The following is a 20,230-nucleotide window of genomic DNA, read 5'->3' on the forward strand; positions in this document are numbered from 1 at the left end:
TGGTAGAGAACCAAGAGATATCCTAGACATGCTCCGGAAGACCTGGGAAAAGAGGGAAGAAGCACCTATTCACCTCTCACAAACAGCTACCCTACTGTGAGAGTATATGAAACTCATTTGAAATGTAGTCTATACTCAGATGGCAAAAGCCAAAGCCCAACAAAAGTCCACCTATGACAAGAAAGTAAACTTAAGAACCTTTTCACTAGGACTAAAGTATTAGCCCTCTTACCTAACTCTGAAAATAAAGTTACATCGAAGTGGCATGGGCCATATCAGGTAATAGAGTAAACAGGGCTTGTGCCTATAAAATAGCCCAACCTGTTAGGAAACAAAAGACCCACCTTTACTATGTAAATCTCTCAAATGAGTGAAAAGAAAATCCTTCTGTGGCCACTGCCTCGGTACTGAATTATCTGGTACTCTAGGAAGTACATAATTGTGAGCTCATTCCCCAAGAGCTATCTAAACAAAAGCAAGAAGACCTAGACAACCTGGTCACAATATTCCCGATGTATTCTGTATTGTGTTGGTCACTAAATCTGATAATTCCTGGAGGTTTTGCATAGACTACCAGCAGGTCAACGCCATCTCCTACTTCGATGCCTATCATATGCCGTGTATCGACAAATTGATTGATTAACTCGAAAATGCCATATTCCTATCAACCCTAGACTTAACACAGAGGTATTGGCAGGGCCCAGTACATGGGCATTATAAGGAAAATACAGCTTTCTCAATGCCCCTGGGACTATTACAGTTCAAAGACCTCTCTTTTGGCCTACACAGGCCCTTCACCACTTTCCAAAGGCTTATGGACAGGATATTACAGTTGTACTCTGATTTCGGTGGCGCTTGTTTTGATGACATAGTCATTTACAGTAAGAATTGGGAAGACTATATTTTCCATCTCTTAACTAGTATGATAGCCCTCAGAGAAGCCGTCTAAGTAGCTAATCCATGTAAATGTAAACTGGCTTAATCAGCCATAAAATACCTTGGCTTCTTTGTAGGAAATGGCTGGGTCCAACCTCAACGAGAAAAAGTGAAAGCGGTCCTAGATACCTCCACACCTAAGACCAAGAGAGACCTCAGGGCATTCTTAGGGTTAATTGGTTATTACCGTAGGTTTATCCCTAAATTCGCAACAGAACAGCTAGGTTAACAGACACATTAAAGAACACCGAACCCAAGAAAACTGATGCCTCTCTCACAGAGTTAGGAGCAGTTTTGTCACAAAATTGTGATGGATTAGAACACCCCATCCTATCACTAGTCGAAAACTCTTCCCATGTGCAGAAAACGACGCAGTGTTGGACTTAGATGACCTTGCCATCAAATGGGTCATCACCCATCTGAGATACTATCTGCTAGGATGGAAGTTCACACTGGTCACAGATCATTCTTCTTTAGTATGGATAAGCCAACTAAAGGACTTTAACCCTGAAGTCATGCAATGGTTCTTAGACCTGCAACCCAGTAGTGTGGAGCACTAAAAGGTAAAGACCAGGGGAATGTTGTTTTCCTTTCTTGGTTTCCCTGTGAAACAGACGTGAACATTGTTAAAATGTGTGCGATAAAAGACGCAAGTAAAGTTGAACTGCTGATGAGTGTTTGAACTTTGGAAAGCAAAATACGATACCTTTGACAGAGTGGTCCGGAACCGCTTGGGTGCTAAATCTAAGGTCTCTGTTAGGTATCCAGCTGAGAAGTGGCAGAAGTGAAAGTTAAAGTGTTGTATTAAGAATAGAACAAAGAATTATGAATCAAAGTGGTCCTGCGACGGGTCAAGCAAAATCCCACTCACAGTTAAAAGTCTTCTTTTTTTTTTATCAGTAACGAAAGTTTGGAAAACAAAATAAATTTGGTCCAAGCACGGTGTAGGGAGCCAAATTGAAGGTTTTTTGTTAAGTGGGTCTGAGCCCGGCTGAGAGGGACCCGGGGTGAACAGTGAACCGCCAGAGAAGTTGTGCATATGTGAATCCCGAGGAGAAAGCCACTTTGAATGTTTGTTTGTCGCATCAGGCCTTCTGAAATAAGAGACTTTGAATGGCAAAGGAATTTTGTTACAGAAGGTCCTGATACTGAGATTTCAAACTGCATTCTTGTACTAGAAAAGCCAGAGTACGTGCTAAGCTTGAGTGTGCCTCCTTGTGCCACGTTGAAAACGTGGGGAAGGGAAGCTAATGGCTCAACTATCCTGTCATATTGTTCGTGAACACTTTTCGTTTGTATAACATTGTTTCCCAGAGCATTTGTATTTAGACAAGATACCACTAGGACTGCGTTATTATGATTTGATGGTCGTAGCTTGCTCCCCTCTTTAGATTTAGGATTAGATAGGCATTTTATAAACCAAATTGAAGTTCAATAAACTCCCTTGAACTGCGGTCACTTGTGTCTTTCTTACTGTTTGATACCATACCTTCTTTACATAAGCACACAGGCAATATTAGGGGTAGGGCGGTGTGGGAAAGAAGTGGTGGTAACAGAATTACTGCCACTTTCCCCACTCTGCCATACTATGTGTTTGGCCATGGAGTGTGTGATTCTCCTCTAGCATCATGCTGGAGGTAATTCCTTCAACTTTCTGCTTAAAAATTGCCAAAATCAACATAATTACCACCAGCAGAATTACTGCAGTGCTAATTCTGCTGAAATCCCCCATGGAGTCCTATGGGTCTCCAAAAAATGGGGACTAACACTGCCACCACCTCTTGTAATTGAGTTGTAAATCCGCCGGACCAAGTGGCAGTAACAGTAATACTGTTGGCCAGTATTCCGGCAGATTTACCACTGGAATACTGCCCAGCTCTTAATGAAGCCCACACTATTGTTATGATGTTACATGTGAGGTTTTGTGTTGTGTATATGCAATCATGAAGATAAAAGAACTGAGGCATGTTGTATTTGTAATACAATAATCATGAACAAATGAAGTCATTGAAAACAGAAATTTAAGAAAAAATACATTAAATATATATAATCCATACTGCCTGTGAAATCATAATAGCAATGAACTGCTAATTCTCATTTTGAAACAATTGTGAAAATAGATTTTTGCCAGGAACAACTCCTTCTTCAGGGCGAATCTTAACAGTTTACAATGTAATATACCATTTTCACACAGTTTGTAATAACATTTACCAAATTTACATTTGTGATTGCAATGAAAAAAGAGCATACGCCGTTGATGATGTTTTCAGAATTCCAGACGCACATGTAATCAAAAACATTGAAAGAAGCCAAATGAGTGAACAAGAAAATAAAGAAACATAAATCACAGCCGTATCTGTACTGTGTATGATTGAATTGTTACCTGTACTGTCTTGTAGAACTGTAAAGGTTGCTGTTGTACGAGATTGACTCTGAGCTTAATTGTCTCATCTTGATTATTTCATAGTCAATGACTCGGTGTGTCATGCGTACCGAATTACAAAGCTGCTGCAAATGTATAGAGACTCTGAGTTATCTCCGAAATGCATTGGCACAAGAATCTGTTGCTGTTGATAAACTGATGGTTTCCTCATTTTGAAGAGATTTGGCATAAAAATATTTTTGAAATACAATTTCTAATGAAGAAACCTTTTGGCTATGATGTCTTGAGATCATTTTGAAACAAATTCATAACTAATATCAATTACCTTTGGTCTGACAAGCCATAATAATTACTAAACCCTGTTTGGGTGCACACAGAGAGCGACTGAGTAGCTGGGTTAGTTTACTTAGCTTCTTGCTCCACGGATATTTTTGAGTGTGGGTGTCTCTAGACTCTTCTCGGTCCGCTCCTGAAGATTCCGACAATATTCAGTAAATTACAATTTCTTTTGAAACATTTTGAATATTAAACCACTGGTTCTGACTGTAGTGTGGTGCCCACTTCTTTTGCTTAGCTCTGATATACACATTGACAGTCTGAGTTTTTTCTCACACACTACATACCATGGATTCCTCTGCATTTGTTATGCTGACTGTCTTACCTTAGCACCTCATCGCTATGCTGCAGGTTTTCAGTGCAACATCAATGCATCTCACACTGGAAGAGCCTCGTCGAAGTGCTTGGGAAGGTGGATACTTTGCCTCTTGCCATGGTTGTTTGGAAGCCTGTGGCTTCCTTAGTGAGTAAGGTGACACTTGCTCTCCACTAGGGAATGCCCTAAGTCACAGATGAGTACCAAAATAAAAATAGAATAAGGAATACTAGACGAATTTACTGGGAGGACAGCTTCACTCTTCCACAACAGTGGCCATCTTTGAATGGAATTCTGTTAGTTTCCTTCTCTCTTTATCTTGAGGGAGATCCCATGAAATGGGACTTCCTGGATTTACAATATAACTGGAGGACTCCTGTTCTTTCACCCATGCTTCCTCAGCATTTGAATTATGTTCCTATTCCTCCCCTCAATTGTCACTTTTCTGCCCGCTAATAAACTAACAAGCAAATTACCTTTAGATGAAGAAACTGAATGATTTCATCATGAACCTAAAGAACTTGCTTCTATTTGAGCCTTAGATCTGCCTCCACAGTTTGTATTCAGCTTGCCTTCTTTCCCTTTCTGTTTCTTCTTACCTGCATCTATGTTTACACAGGGCGACCTTTACCCTCTGGACTTCAACACAGATAAATCCTCAAATGAAAATATGAAACATTAAATGTGGACTTTGATCTGTGTTTCAGTACCATCTCTCTGCCTTTTGTGATATGCACAACGCAATCATTTAAATGAAACAAGAATAAATACACCTATTTAATTTAAAAGACATTTTCTTCAATCTGTATCAGGACCAGTAGAATTGACATTCAGCTTGACAGTGGAGGAAATAACTCACCTTTTGGTGCTTCAAGTGCAGGTTCACCTCCTGGTTTCCTCTGCCCACCCCTAACCAAATGGTTTGACTCCTCTCCTTCTCTGTCACCTACTATGTGGCTAGGACCATCAGTCATGTGCTGCAGCTAAAATATCGGAGAAAACATGAACTTGCTTCTGGTTACATGATGTGGTAGACATAAAAAGCACAGATGAGTGTATAACTAATACATTTGCTCTTGTGTGATGGTCAATTGATGCAATTGCCTTCAGAATGACTAGCCTTTGCGCTTTTTGTTTTCAACAATCCTTTATTTAGAGATAATGCCTCCCACAACACAATTCTGTCAAAAACATCAACACATAAGTGATTTTAAAGCAGCAAAAACACCTCTTCATATGAAATGTATTATTTCAGTCTATTTGAGGGCTAGCAGGTGTTTGGATCTGCGTTAATTAAAACAATTAGACCCATTAGGAGAAATGCATCCTCAGGTCACACTAATTACCTTGTGATATTCAAATTATTTTAAGTGCATCATGTATGCATGTAACAGAGTTAATAATTAATGTAAACATATCAACATTTGACATTAATGCTTTTAATTGTAAAAAATGAATCGGTTTCCATTACTCTAGACATCTTGTGCAGTATTACAGAACCTCTTCACTGCTGCAAGTGCAATATGAACGATTACCCTAGTAAAAAAAATTATTCATGGAATTTCCTGCATGGAAAATAGGGACTTTGCACACCAAACCGTGCGTAAAATCCTGTTTGTGGATTCATGGAACCGACTGCGCTGTAGTTTTTTGTACTTTGCAGGGACTTTGTGCCGGCTGGTCACGTTTCCACGAGCGGCCGAGTTCCTTGTGTGAGACATCACACAGAGCGTGTGCGTGGCTTACGCGGTGGGAAGACTAGGGGGGCGGAACTCGGAAACTGAGGAAGAACAAGGAGAAATGTGGGCATTATGAGGGATGACCCACAGGCAGTCCATTGCATGCCCACAACTGCATGACACAAGACATATTCATGGATCTGACTGACTGCGCAACCTATAATCGGGGCAATGGCAAAGCAATACCCTCATTCTGTCTGCCACCTGAAGGCAGGCGTTCGACACTTGCGCATAGGATTACCCGCGCAGAGGTGAGATTGCATGTTGGATTTAGGGGTGCATGTACGCAGCTGGGGTTCCGATCTAACTTGGGGGTGCCCGTACACAGTGTAGAAGGGTGTAGAAATGGTTCACGGTGGTTCGCATGCAGATCATTTACCTGACTTACAGAAATGTGTATGCATGTTGTTGGGGTGCCGGTAACAATTACGGGGACCCTGCACAGTTTCCTTGAGGTGCAGACCTGGTTGCGGGGGACCCCACACACTGTTTTAAGGGTGAATGGGGGTCATTCCGAGGTTGGCGGTAAGTATTTGTTTTTACCGGCATGGCGGAAAGAGCGAGTCCGATCTGGTACCACGCCGCTATTTACAGGCTATTCCGACCTCGCGGGCACGAGCTTTCCGCCATGCCGGTAAACCCTCTAGCAGCATACCGCTAAAGGGCCCGTTAAACCCCTTAGCGGCATGAAGCGAGACGTTCTTTACAACACCGCCATCAAAGCTTCGCCGTCCGTAACACCGCTAATTAACGGATACGGAAATTACGTCATCGCACAGGAACGGGAAGGAGCGCAGCAGCCAATCCATTGCCATCCTCTCCAGGCAGCACCCTTGGGACGAACCTGAACCTCGGAAAAGGCCAACACAACCGCCAGCTATGCCCAAAGCCCCGAAAAAGTCAGTGGACTTCCTCTGCAAGCAGTGCTTCAGCCTCGAGGAGCTGCAGGCCATGGTGGGCCACCTGGAGGAGCACGCAGACGTAGTGTTCAGCAGCGACATGCGCAGAGAGGCAGTGGTCCATAAGAAAAACATATGGGCAGAACTTGTTGAAAGGGTGAGCGCAGTAGGCACCACCCCCCGCACCCCCAGGGACTGCCGCAAGCAGTGGGACAACTTGCGGTTGAGGGTGCGGAGCATCCTCGCAGCCAACCGCAGCCAGGCACTGCTGACTGGAGGTGGACCAAGTTCACCAATGAAACTAGCACCATGGGAGGAGACCTGCGCTGCATTGATTGGCACAGAATCAATCGAGGGCGTCGGTGAAATGGAGTGTGGGGCTCCGTCGTCTGCTGATGGAGGTGAGTGTCCAAAGTCAACACTGCCAATGGCAAATACATGTTGAATACACTCCCAAGCCCCGTCCAATGCACCTTGTCATACTGCCCTTCACCCATTCTGATAATGGCAAGACAACTGCCACCAAGGGACAAGTGGTACCACATAATGCCCATCAACCACAGTGCAGTAACTAGCACATCCCAATAAGCACACTGTGCAGCAGGCCTGGCAGTGTGCGAGTCAGACTGCACATGACCAAGCCAGGATTAGTGACTCCCACACCTGCGTACATATCCGACACATCCGTAGAAACCAGTGATGTAGTAACGGCCAAAATCCACCAATCCAAAATGACTGAAATGTGAATGCTGCCATTAATGACATTAGCGTCTCACACAACCACTCATGTTGTACCTTTGTTCTACACCCACAGGCAGTGAGCATGAGGGCGATGAGCCTGAGGAAGCCGTCCCACCACATCCAGTGCCAAAGGCAGGGACCACCGCATACCGGCCAGGAAGGACAAAACCACCACAGCTCCTCCAAGGCCTATTGAGGTTGCACCACCCCCATCCCTCACTGCATCAGCGCCTGCAACAATCACCACACCAAGGTCAGAGGAGTCCAGCATCTCTGGGGAGGTGGCAGCCATGGCCCCTCTGCAAATCCTGGACAGCCCCTCGTCCATCTGTGGGGCATCAGAGGAGGACTGCTACCCCACTCTATACACCCCCAAGCCATGCAATGTCCCCCAGGTGTTATGCATGGACTTTGGGGAGGGTGACACACCAGTCTGAAGTGCAAGTGGTGATGCACCGGGAGACACAGATCCCATGCCCAGTACCCCATTTGAGGCCCTGTCAGGGCAAGTTGACCCAATCCCCAGCCGGGATGATACACCATCCCAGGAAGCACTACATGCAGGACAACTCACTGCCCTCATCACTGACTTCAATGAGGAAAACCGCCAGGGCAGGTTGGAGTTACTTGAGGAGCTCAGACAAATGCGTCAGGTGTTCATGGAAAGCACCAACCGTGTGTGTGAGGCACTTGGATGCATTGCAGACGCCCTTGTGGCAGCACGTCCCATTCCTGCGACTCAGCAGGAGGACACCCCCACAACCAGTCCCCCCACCCCGGCAAGCCCAGCGCGCCGCTTGCTGCGTTCTCAGCGGCGCAGGAACATGCCCCCCCCCGGCACCGGGAGCATGGATCAATAGACAATGCTGCTACATGTGGCCTCAATGTGCCACACGGGACTACTGTTGCGGAGTTGGGGGGAGGGGGGTGAGGGTGTGTATGGGAGTTGGGGGGAGAGGGGGAGGGTGTGTATGGGAGTTGGGGGGAGGGGGGTGAGGGTGTGTATGGGAGTTGGGGGGAGGGGGGTGAGGGTGTGTATGGGAGTTGGGGGGAGGGGGGAGAGGGTGGAGGTTTTGTTTTACACGTGTGAACCTACTAATCCAATACACCGGTTGTGCATACAAAATATCAGAGTGGACATTGATCAATGTGATTGTGTCTTTTAATGACTGACAGTGCATGGTGTACATGTATCCCCACAACCAGTGCCCGATGCCCTGTCATCCTGACACCCTCAGCTGGCTTGAGTGTCAGAAATATTGTCCAATCAATGATTGCCACACGGCACATCCCTCGTGTGCATCTGCACTGTGGTGCTGTCCCACCAATTCTTCATCCACCCCCTCATCATCATCTGGTGGTAGCAGTCCCAGGTCAGGGGGCAGTGGCACGTTCCGACGGATGCCCATATTGTGCAGCCTTACACATGCCATGGTGATCCTGGCCACCTTCTCGTGGCTGTTGATGAGTGCTCCACCCGAACGGCTGTGGCGACAAAATGGTTGCGTATAGGGGCCATGAGCCACGGCTTCAAAGGGTAGCCACCATCACCTGCATGGAAGGGGAATGAAGGTAAGTGTTTGTACATTGATGGTGGCGAACTGTAGCAGTCTTGCATGGCAGCTGGTGATTCCTGGCCATACACACATGTCCCTGGTTGCATCAACCCCATTACTGGCCCGGCTATGTGTCCTGTGCCATGGAATGATGGAGGGGTAGCTTCTTCAAGATGGCTTATGGTGTGCACTGACATCTTGTTGCACGTGCACCGTATATGCGTGCAGCAGTGTTGGCCTGAATTCATTTATGGTTGGGTTCTGTGAGATTTGGTGGCAGGGGGTGTTGACTGTAGTCAGTAGCATACTTGTCTTACTGCACTGATCAGTACCATGTTGACTTGCACCACTACTATGGGTGTGCGGAACCAGTGACACGCTGCTGTATCCCTGTTGGGCTCACTTCTATGCACTCCCAGGGACGTCTGTCTTGTGTGGTGGGATGCAGGAGGCTGCGAGATAGTGCATATGCAGTGCATGGTGCAGGATGCCCTTACGGTGTGTGAGGTCCGCCGATGAGTGGTGCTTGTGTTGTGGTATTGGGCCAGGTTACCTGTCGGACGAGTAGTGTTGTATTTTCTACATTCTAGCATCGCTGTGAGGTTAGGCAGACATGTGCCATATCGATTGCCTTGGGGCACTGTGTTCTCTGGGGTGCACATCGTGCACCGGCGTCAACATTCCCACACAGGTGTAGTATGCACCCCCCCCCTTTCCCACCAAGTTGGGGTATGCATCCACCCTACTCATGGCCCCAATGCGCTGCCATGGCCCATTCAGGTGACTCACCAAGCAGGCAGGCAAGTTGTCCAGCATGTTGCTCCATATAGCGTGGTAGCATGGAGTTCCGCAGGACCAGGGGGTCATGTGTTGATCGGGGGTATCGGGCACAGTAATGTGTGATGGCTTTACTGGCATTTCATACCATCTGGACGTCAATGGAGTGGTATTGCTTGCGGTTGCGATACGCCACCTCCATTGCATGTGGAAAGACCAATTCCACGTGGGTGCAGTTGAGGGCACCTATGCAATTTGGCATGCCTGCCAGTGCATGGTAGGCAACTTATGTATCCAATATCTCCTGGGGTGTCCGGGATAGGAATATGTAGTCCCTTGTGTGTTTGATGAGGGCATCCAGCACTTGGTTGAGTATATGTGATGTGAAAATATGGCCTGTGGTATGCCATGCATGTGCCCCACTGTATGCTGCTACGTGCCTGTGGCAAGGAAGTGGAGAACAGACACTACCCTGAGTAGAGGGGGGATTGCAGTGTGGATTTCTATGAGGCTCACTATGTCGTCATGTGTCAGGTCCACTATGGTGGAAGATGGTGTCCCGTTCAAGGCGGTACAGGGTGTGGATCTGCTCTGGTGTGAGGTTGAAGGGGGAGGCTCTGATGCGAGGGATTGGGGGCTGTCGGCGTGGTAATGGTGGCTGCACCGGTAGGGCATGCTGGGCCTGTCTCACCCTCCTTCTCCTCCTGTGTATCATCTGTGGTGGGGGCTGTGGTTGTTGTTGTTGATGTTGTTGTTGTTGCTGCCTTGCATGCAGGGCCTCCAGCTCCAGTAATCCTGATACAATTGGTATCATCTTGGTGTGGGAGGGGGTGTGGTGAGTGGGTGTGCTCCTTTTGTGCTGTGCCAGACTCCATTGCCTCCACCTGTGCTGGTTGAGTGCACCTGTGCCTCTTGGAAACTCTGCTCAGGGTTCTTAACACCTTCTCGGGGATGCCGGTATTTACTCCATGCCGGTAAGGTACTTTGTGGCCTTGTAGAGGCCGTTTTTTACATGTGCGCATGACTTGGGATCAGCTCCAGTTTACGCCGTGCCGCTAATTTCGGCATGGGGTGTCGTGCGCGCGCCACGAGACCGCTATTTACAGCCTCGTACTTTACGGCGCCGTAAATAACGGTCTAAAGGATTACTGGCATCGTTTTTCTCTTACCGCCCAACTCGGAATGACCCCCAATGTGTTCACACCGAGGAACATGCAAAGGTAGCTGTTTCTGACTGTTTTTGCTTTGTGTGGGGGCGTATCGGGGGCGTTCTGGCCATGACTTGCATATATGGTTACTTTGCGCAAACACTTCCATCAATACGCAGAGCACATGGGAAAATCTCTGCTTGCATGTTTACGCAGATTCGTTCTCAGCATGCAGGCTTAGTGGGATCTCTGCACACTTTTCCATGAATCGGGCCTATACTCTTTCAATGCAATTTTGACCAGGGACATTTTTGGCCTAGTCATTCATAGCCCTTTGCTCAGGTGGAAAAATGCATTGTAGGAATATGTTTCTGCAATAGGGACTTTTAGTGCTAATTTAATTTGCATCAGTGCAATGGTTCTCCAATAAAACTGCTGCTTTTCAACTGACTAAGACCAGCTACAGGTTGGCTGGCTTTCCGTCTTTCACATGTTTTGCTCAGGCACTGAAATCAAATGTAAACTAAAATGCATGCTTCGTCAACTTCTACGTGCACGCTTGGGCGAAACGTTGGTAGGACTTCATACATCCAAAATGCACCTATAAATGACACATGTTTGACTTCGCATTTAGAAGCAAAGCTTGTACACAATGGGCGTCGTTCCAATGTTTACACTTGTGCAAACTCTATTATTTTGCCAAACGTGAGACACTGTTTGAAAATGTTAAAATGCGAAAACGTCTTCCAAATAGGTTTTATAATTTATGTTTGTAATACGGGTCAATCTAAAAAAATAATGTGTTTAGCGGCAAAAGCTCCGGGGGTTAAAAGGGACAAAGCCATTATGGAAGGTAGGCAGCCATAGGATGAATCTGGGACTTGGAGCGGGAATACAGGAACAAGAGGCACAATATCAACTTTGCAAAACGAAAACAGAAGGTTTATGAAGAATTCTTTACCACGGAAGTGTATCAGGTAGAGGTTTTTAAATAGAGCCTTAGAATATTTACAAGGAACAATTGTATTTGGGAATTGAAGGGAGGAGGCATGTCATGACTGGAATCCTCGCAAAATATCCCAGGACCCATATTATCGAAAATGTTATCTGGGCGTTGCAACGTTTGTGCCTACGCATAGAATTGTTTTCGTGCATATGTATATTTTTTCAATACATTTTTGCAGTGGGACCATTTTGCACTGGCTTAGAAATTGCATCACATCATGGCAAAATGTCTGTTGTACAGGCCCAAGAACACAATAAATTCCTTTCTGACATCAGGTCATATTCTAAGATTTGTGTGCAAGCTGCAGTCACAGGTTCAAATCCCATCATGATCGGCTCAAGCATTCATACTGCTGATGCTAATAACTTGAACAGCATTCAACTGAATAAAAATAGCAGATACCAGATTTGAAGGTAGTCGACTCTGAGTTGCAGTGGTCTGTAAAATGTATTAGCACATGGAGATGATTATTGACCTCCACACAGTCAATCAGAACATTCAGAATGTAGTCAATAACTGCTGGTATTTAGTTCATTCTAAACATTCTAACTCCAAAAGCAAGATACAGAAATAGCAATGCTACTTCCAGATACAATTTCTTTCATCAAAACATCTAATCTCTGGTAATGAAATTTTCTTCGCTGCAGAATCCAATTCAACTCACGAAGAGAAAGCTGAAAAATTGGCAAATGCTTGTACTTTCTTATAGTGAAAGGATGTAGTTTTACATGACACCAAATCCATACTCACGTTTAACCTGCTCCAGTTTAACCAAGTTTGCATTTAAAGTGCTTAACCAATGGAGACAACCTTGTTATTTAACTACCACAACATGAAAGTACATTTAATTCACTAATTCATTGTGTGTTTACATTACTCACTTTTCAAATAACGTTTGTTACTTCACCTCCAAAACACCTAAACATGTATGCTACTACAGCTATGTGCCAATAGACTTATAGTGCTCAGGAGGTGTCATTATTGCCTGGGATAGTGACCCTAGCTAAATGTATGGTCCTCCGCTTTGCCTCAGCCCATAACTTGGTGGCTTATAAGTATCCTGTGATAATGACCCCTCCCTCGGTCTATAAGGCTATGTTATTTTTGTATTTATTACAGACATGGGGCCTCATCATGACTTTGGCGGTAACCCTTAAATACGGCGGTCGAGCTATTACCGCCGGATTTAAAAGTCCGCCAAATCAGGACTTTGGCAGATTTCGTCCCAGCTCCTGGCTGGGGGAAATCCGCTGAAAATTCACGCTATTACCACCGGCGGGAAATCCGCCGGTGGTAAGAGCGTGAATTTTCCCCATTGAGCCCAATGGGGAATGGGGCATTCCCGAATGGGCTCAATGGGGAATGGGGAATTACATTACCGCCAAACTCATGATCCGGCGCTATTAGCGCCGGGGAGTTCGGCAGTAGGGTCAATACTGACAGCGGTAATACCGCCGGCGTTACCGCCAAAGTCGTGATCAGGCCCATGGACTAGATTTTAATCTAGACACCCAAGCTTTTCGAGAATTTGCATGAATTCTGTTCATTCAAGATATACCAAGCCGTATGAAATATCAGTTTTAGCTGTGAAACGAAGATCATTGTTTTCTTGTTTCTATTATTCTTTGAGCTGTTTGCATTGACACACTAGAGGTTGCAATGAAAACTACAAACAGTGCAGGATTTCACATCTCATTATCATCTGAGTAAGATCATTAGGTTAAATTGTGTCTCAGGTGTAATATGTGGAATGAGATGGGAAGCATTGAACAGGTTATTGCAATTTAAGATAATACATATTCAGTGAAAACACTTTGTTAAAGGGACGTTATGGATACAAGTAAAACCGAAACCCCCCAGAAATTCACCAGTTATGGTAAGCTAAGCAACCTTAACTCGTGCCACCACCATGCACTGCTAAGACTACTACCCAGGACATCAAAGATGACATCACAAATGTCATTGATTACATCACTGCTGACATCACATATCTGGGCCACTTGTTTTCGTTCATTGACATGTAGGCTAGTTTTATTTTGTTCACTGACAGTAAGTATTGGAAAAATTGAAAAGGTGCTATATGTGTAGATATTAAACTGCTCATATCCTCTTCAAGTACTTTCCTTACAGTTTGATCTCAGCTCATGGTGCACATACATGGGCAATTAACAGGCCTCAAATACACAATTCATTTGTACACATGAAGATTAACTTTAATGTTATTGGCATGTTCTGGTGATGTTGTTTCCTTCTTCCTTCCTTTAGTTTCCCTGTATGTGCCTCTCATTGTATGTACTGTGGGTCTTCAAATGTATTGTTTATACTAACACACGTTTGTATTAAGTGTTGAATTGTTAGCTATTTACGCTATGTTTAACCTTGCTCAATACTGTGAAAAGGTAGCATTCATTAATTTACTATCCCAAATCACCAAATTATAAATGTTGTACTTCTATAGTGCATGCTACAGCCATGTCTTATGTGTATGTATGAATAGGTTCCTGTATCAAATATATTGTTTTATTTTGTGACTTCATTCTTAACTACTTTAATTAGTTCATGAGAGGTCTCCCAATCAACCTTAATATGTTACTGTAAGGGCACATATGGGATTGTATTGCCAGCATACAATATGCAGCATAGAAATACAGCCAGGCCCAGTTTTTCAAACTGAAGCCATTATTTCAGTAACAGCCAGTAACACCCAGCAGGCAAGTTTTCAGAATATTTAGTAAAAAAAAAAAAGATTTTTTTTTTTAGCATAGTGTGCTGCCAGATTAAAATAAAGAGGTGCACAATTTTATATTGGATGTTTCATGTGTGAAAACTGCATTGGAATACATAACCGATTAACTCTGTACTAATTGCCTTACTAAAGTACTAAGTTCAACCTCTCTAACGTTATAATGCAGTTTTCTGTGCACAATGAAATACAGGCTATGTTTCATGTGCACAGTTAGAAATTCATTTTTCCATGAAGGGGTGCACACTAGAGTTTTTTTTAAATATTTTTATTGGTTTGTACAAACCTTAAAAAAACATACCCATGAAATAAAAACACTGTAAAATTACAAAATAAGCATTTTTGTGCAAACACAACGAAAAAGAAACAGAACAGACATCAAAGTCAAATAAAAGTTTATATTTTGTTAGATTAGTAAGTTCTTCATCAATGATTTTTAGAAATAAAGTCAGAGATACATCAGTTTTTTTTTTTGGCTTCAGTGAAACATTCCTCCCACCATTCTTCCATTGTTAGATATGGTATGTTTCCAACAAAGGACCAAAAAGTTTCTTTTGGGCGAGAAAGCTTTACAAAACAAGAATTAGATGTTTAATATTCTCCTCATGGTGATCACAGAATCTGCATTTAGGAACTATCTTCTCATATTTCGTTTTTTTCTTCATTGTGTGGAGAACACAAATATGTAAAATGCAGGAAAGAAAATGAAACAGTTGCTTTACAAATGAAGTCTTCATTGTCTTGAAAAACGAAAGCTGGCACAGGGCACTTTCTTGTTGTTCTGATTGGTAGGGATTGTAGGTGGATAAGCCACGTCAAGAGAGGGCTGAATTAGAGTTTTCCTAAGGAATGAAGAGAAGGGAGGTGGCAGTTCATGCTGGGACCAGGAAACGGACGGTGCCATATCTGTTGAACTCCATGTGGGTTGAGCTCTGGATACGAATCTAATCAGCTGGCTGCTCCCCACACATACAAAGGAGTTTGGCACAGGGTCTGGGTCTGCGAAGACAACAAGGTTGTGCGGGGGCTTCAGATCTCACTGGCCTTGGTAAGATTAGTGCCAAGTGAGGAAAAATAGATTGTTGAATGTGTGTTGATACAATTTGTTAATAGTACAGGGAGTTTAGAGAAAAAATATTGTATGTTTATTTTTCTCTCTATGTACAAGGTTTGTAAAACTAAATTTGTTTTGCAATGTACCTGCTTGTTTCTGTTTTTATTTTATATCTTGCAGGTGATGCTCTAAAAATCAAATGTTAAAACGTTTTCCTGCTTATAATTGTCATTTAATACGGAGTGCATCAAAAACAAAACACTGAGGCTTTTGTGTCATTCATGCATCTGTGAATCATTTATATAGGGAAAGCAGAGAGGTGATGTTTATATCAGAGCAGTGTTGCATTTACCAATTTACCACTGTAGTTAAAATAGCAAGCAAGGTAGAAAGGTGTGTGTAAGCATTGCATGTGATTCCTTCTTTGCATGCTAAAAAGAAGGAGTGTCAGATTAGACACATAGATTACTGGATGTACATAAACCAGTAATAACAGCCGCAAACCATAGGTGGTGCTCTGAATAAACTCATTGGGTTCTCTGTAGTGTCATAAGTCTGGGGGCTCTCTACAGATGACTAAAAGACATCCTAATAGAAATTAAAGGTTTTTTTATGATGGGGTTGTAGTATGAAATAAAACGTGCTCCCAACTGTACCACAAGAATAAGATAACTCTGAAAATACAACAAGGTAATATACCACTAAAATTACCACCAATACAAGCTAACAATATATAATCACCAAAATAGAGTAATACCAAACCCACTCTAAATGTAAGGGCAGTTTACCACCAATTTACCACCAAATTATTACGGTAAGAAAAATACTGCCACATCCGGAATTTACCCCAATAAGACAAAAATCTCTTACAGAAATGGTGCATTGTCCGGGAAAGTAACTGTAGAGCATCTACTGAGGATGGCAGGTGTGTTCCACACTACCATATGTGCAATAAAGGGAACACATTTTGTGAGAGCAGTGACACTGGGAGTGAATCTCAGGATGTCTCAAATTCATGCCACATTCCCAGAGTTGGTGAAATACTTGGAGACAAAATTATACGCACATGGGTCATGGTCATATAATAATGCCACAGAGTGGCATGAACATATCTATGGGGAGGTTCCGAAAGAACCATTAGACAACATTTTTGAAGAGGGTAGCATAATTCAAGTTTGTCTTATGAGATTATTAAATGCTACTGACACACCTGCAGAGAAGGATTGTCTGATACGGATATGTGCCAAAACATGGTCCATTTTAAATAGGTCTCTGTGAATGCAATAAAATGGTGCCAAGCTAATTAGCAGGCTAAAAGTCGAATTAGATGGGGCTAGTGAACAGGAGAAAAGTTTGAGAGCAGAACTGGAGGTATGTCAAAAGGACATGCAATCAAAGTGTAAAGAATTTGACACTCAATTGTCTCAAAGGAAAAAACTATTCGAGGACAGTGAGCAAGAATTAAAACACTTGAAAGCATTGGTAGGTCACATTAGACAAGATAAAGACAAGGCTATTTTGGAAATACAAGTTTTACAAAAAGTGAATTCAGAGAAAGAAGGTGAGCTTTGAACTGTTGAACAAGAGATAGCTAAAATGATTTAAGAAAGAGACAAGCGAGATAAAGAGTTTAATGAATGTCAAATGCAAATGAGCGATAAGCAAAATGTGATTAATAAGATGGGTGATGAAAGAAATTACTTGCATAAGAAGGCAGATCGACTCCTTAAAAAGTGCAAGTATTTGGAACAGCAGATATGCACTTCCAGGTCCCAGGACAAGCGACAGGGCAACACATTCAATGGGATTGAGGTGAATTCCATTTCTACTCAGGGAGATAGTGCCTCAGTGGCTGTGCTGGTGTCTGGACTTGGTTGCAGTGCCTTGGGGGGGGGGGGGGGTTGACTCACCCATTGGGGGTTGAACCACAAAGTAATGCAATTCCAAATATAGCGCCAAGTAGCCCTATCAAGATAATGAAATCAATCAAGGCCCCGATCAAACCATTAAAAAATGGAGGGGAGTGCTGTATAGAGGACCACTTAGAAGCGGCACACAATATATTTAAAGCCCTACACATACCTAAGGAACAATACAGACAATACTTTCACTTAACTCTGCATGCTCCCACAGCGAGCATCATCAAGGGATTAAATGAACAGCAGAACATGTCATGGACAGAGTTTGAAAAAGAGATTAGGCGTCATTTTTCTCCATTCCAGTCATTATAGGAGGCAAAAAAGGTTGTTACACGATCACAGCTGGGCCAAATATGTCCCGTCGCTAATTTCTTCATGACTTTTTATCGCTTTGATGTATCTTTTGATCCCAATTCCAATCAGTTTAAAACTGCCTATTTTTATGGTTTGCAGAAAGACATTATATCACAGTCACTCTCCAAATTTGATTGTGAGAAGTCCCTTGAATGGATTGTTCACCAAAGTTCAAAACTATATGAAGTGCTCTACTGTCAGGGTAGAGAGAGTGATAAAATGAAAGATACAAGATCGAAATCTAAAAAATCCTCAGCAACAGTAATGGAGATCAGGTCAGCTAAAATGTCACTTAAGTCTGCTCAAAGTCCAGTCAAAAATAATGTGATCCCCGAAACGAGGTTGCTGCCCTCTGCACCGATGTTTCAGTCACATGATACTAGTAATAGGGAGAGTTACATTAGCCCTAGGTACTTAGTAGATAGGCCCCGGGCAGAATATCAGCACGATATGTCAGATATGAACAATAATCAGAGACAAAATCAAGATCAAAGAAGTAATAGTCCCTAACAGATATTGGGGACTGAGAGCAGATTTGACCCCAACTCCATGATATATGGTATCCAGGACAGACCCCGGTATGTGGATGATCTACTGAAAATGGGAATCGGCATAGGGGACAATAATCACAAAATGAGAGACAGGACATTAGGCAGAATATGAATTATGCTCCACGTCAATACAATCAATCACCGCCACCAGGGGATTACAACCAAAGAATAGGTAGACCCTGCTCCCCGCCCCACATGAATCAAGAGTTCAGAAACAACTCAAATAGGAATCACACTCCTGAGAGACACCAGAATAGATTTAACAAGGGGAGAATAACCAATATCGGCATAGGCCGCAAAGGGAAGATTCTAGAGAGATGGAATGATTACAGTGTCTCGAGGTCCAGGTAAAAATGTTGGCTGAACAAATAGGAAAACTCTGTACGGCTCAAAAACAGTCATCAAATGAAGGGGCAGAAGGTCATAGAAGCGACCTGGTGGCTTCTGATAATAAGTGACTAAGGGAGTAATTCATGGAATAAATGTGCTCCGAAATTAGTGGCGCAAGCTGGCGCAAGCATGAAAAAGCTGGCACACGCGTGCGAATCGGACACGTGCGATTCATGGAAGGCCCTGCGTGTGTATTTCCCAGGATGTGCGCCAAATCTGTGCGTGGCGCACACCGGCGCACACGTCACTTCCATATCCCTAATGTCATGTGCGTAGCGCACAGCGAAAGCGCACAACATCAGCGCATACATCAAAAAGGGACTGGAACACGCGGAATGGGGAACAACGCATGAAAATAAGGGCGTAACTGAGGAAGTACTGCTGAAAAGTACATGAAACACCCACACGAACAACACATATTCATGGAATTGAATATGGAAAACCTGCGCATGTCAAAAGACACGCATATGCACAATTACGTCCGCCACACAAAAGCAGGCGGAAGCGCCCCCGCGCAGCATAAAAGTGTGTGCAAACAACAAACAAGCATATACAGCTAAGATGAATGTCCCGTTCCTCGCAGCAGTGATCATCAGACACTGCAGGAGGCCCTGCATTTTTTTGCCCAGGACCAGCCTTTTTGGGATGCCTGATGACCAGGTCTATGGCAGGTATAGGTTTCCACCTCATATCATCCTAGAGCTGGTCAGGGAGTAGAAGGATAACCTCACATCACCCAGGCAGTCACGCCGCCTACACCGTGTGTTGGCAATCATCACTGCGCTCCCCTCAGTCCGCAGGCACATATACATGCCCAGAACACCTGCAGAAAGGCAGGCCATTGTCCTGGACTTCTACAGGGTGGCACACTTCCCCCAAAGTGCTTGGTGCCATAGATTGCACCCATGTGGCCCTAGGTCCACCTAGGGCCAGCAAGCACATCTACCGAAACCGCAAGCACTGGCATTCCATCAACGTGCAGGTGGTATGCAATGCCAAGGTAATCATTACCTCTGTCTATGCAAACTATCCTGGGTCCACCCATGAAAGTTTCATATTTAGAATGTCCACCCTGAGCCGGGCCCTGAAAGCTGGGAAGCATGGCGACACATGGCTCCTAGGTGAGTACAAATGCCTATGCACATCCATGCATGTCACACACAGACAAATACACAAGCCCAACTAATGACAACCATTATCACCTTACCAAGGGACAGTGCCTACCCTCTCAGCACCTACATGACGACGGCCATACGGAACCCCACCACACCACCTCAGGAAAGATACAACGCAGCCCATATTGCAACCAGGGACATAGTGGAGCGTACATTCAGAGTGCTCAAGTCACGCTTCCGCTCCATTGACCGCTCTGTTGGGCAGCT

The sequence above is a fragment of the Ambystoma mexicanum genome, chromosome 5q (genome assembly GCF_040938575.1).
Source record: "Ambystoma mexicanum isolate Mex_15411 chromosome 5q, UKY_AmexF1_1, whole genome shotgun sequence".
NCBI classification, from domain to species: domain Eukaryota; kingdom Metazoa; phylum Chordata; class Amphibia; order Caudata; family Ambystomatidae; genus Ambystoma; species Ambystoma mexicanum.